At 57.9% G+C, this 1,554-nt stretch overlaps 1 protein-coding gene across 1 annotated transcript in view; it reads left to right on the top strand.

Moving 5' to 3' along the window:
- Positions 1 to 1,554, top strand: part of mapkk1 (mitogen-activated protein kinase) — a gene marked incomplete at both ends in the record, with an annotated part of 7,154 nt that overhangs the window by 4,919 nt on the left and 681 nt on the right. The window lies entirely within an intron of this gene.

The raw sequence follows: 1,554 nt of genomic DNA, 5'->3' as shown, positions 1-1,554 counted from the left end.
CCGGGGGGGGGCGGGGGCGGGGGCAGGGCGGGGTAGCACCTTGCGGGGGGGCTCAAGGCCGCTTGCTGGTGGTAGGGGTGGCCTTCTTCGCATCGCAGGGGGTGTGGGCTGGCCGGGATATGTCCGTGCATAATATTACAACCCCATCCGCCCGGGCATACAGTTGAAATGGATGCGATGCTGTGTTTCAGACAGACAGACAGACAGACAGACAGAGGAACGGCCGTTAGTCGCACATCGGCGTGAATGACCCATTCTTAGCTTCGGTGCTCCCTTCGCCACCACCACCACACGAGGGGAGCTCGGATGAGGTTTACAGCAGTTGGGAGCCTATATATACTGCCGCTCACACCGGTCTCATCATCCTGTGTGCATGTTGCGGGGTAGGGTAGGGGTGGTGTCGTCCCGGCGCTGCGTCCGAGCAAACTTGGAAATACCGCGGTCGCGGTCCACTCCCCCCCGTGCGCTGCTGAAGAAGGAGGAGCCACCACCACCTGCATGTGTGCCGCTATGTCTGTCTGTCTGTGCGTGCACGTGTTTGCACACCAGGCTTCCACTGGTGGTTTGAGTAGTGAACCAAACATACATACATATGAACATACGTACAAACAAACATTCCCTCGTGTGGTTACGTTTTGGAGCTGTAGCTGCTGCAGCTGGTGGTCGTGGTGGTGGTGGTGGTGGTGGTTATGTGTGCCTGCGAAGGAGGGCCCAGGAGGGGGGTTGCGCCACCAGGAGCGCAGTGAAGGCACCAAGGGGGGACACACACCAACGCGCAACACGGGGCGGTGGGGTTGGAGTTGTCAGTCGCGAAGCAAAGCACTTGGCCATGTAGATAGGGTAAAAGGGGTTGGGGGCGGAAGACTAGGGTAGATAGATAGGTAGGGTAAAAGGGTGTTATGAGGTAAAATCCCGAGGGGTGGGGACGCAGGGGGGTGGGGGTGGGGTTAGGTGCTGCTGTCAGCGCGCATTGAAATATATACTTAGTGGGTGTGGGAACAGGTGTGCGCGGTACCCAAGAGCCACTTGAATCAGGTTTCATGCCCCGTACATGTAGTACGAGAAGGAACCGTCGTGCGGATAATAACCCCTTGCGGGCGCTCAGTACTCGGAGGAGGAAAGGGGGGGGGAGCCGGGAGGAGGAGGAGAGGTGTGTAGGTGCGGCCGCTGAGGGGCAGTGCTGCTGCTGCTGCTGCGGTGGCTCCTGCTGTTGGCTCTTCTTCTGCCGCTGAAGAGGCGCTTCTCGTCCTGCGGTATAAGACTAGAATCGACTCTGAAATGTGTGTGTGTGTGTGTGTGTGCCGTTTCACCTCCCCTGTGCCCCCCCCTCCCGGTTGCTGTGGTAACTTTTATCTATGTGTATGTGTGTAACATGCGCACGCTTCTGTGTATAGAATGTACATATGTATGTATGTACGTGTGTATGTATGTCTCTTGAGGGGGGAGAAGCGTGCGAGTACTGACGTGCTGTGGACGTTTCTCCCTGGCTGCGCTGCCGCCCTATATATAGCCAGTCGGCTCCTAGCTTTTTTCCATTGCTCGTGCGGGAAGAAG

Source organism: Volvox carteri (assembly GCF_000143455.1).
Source record: "Volvox carteri f. nagariensis unplaced genomic scaffold VOLCAscaffold_89, whole genome shotgun sequence".
Classification (NCBI taxonomy): Eukaryota; Viridiplantae; Chlorophyta; class Chlorophyceae; order Chlamydomonadales; family Volvocaceae; genus Volvox; species Volvox carteri.
This window is presented reverse-complemented; position numbering and strand designations above follow the sequence as displayed.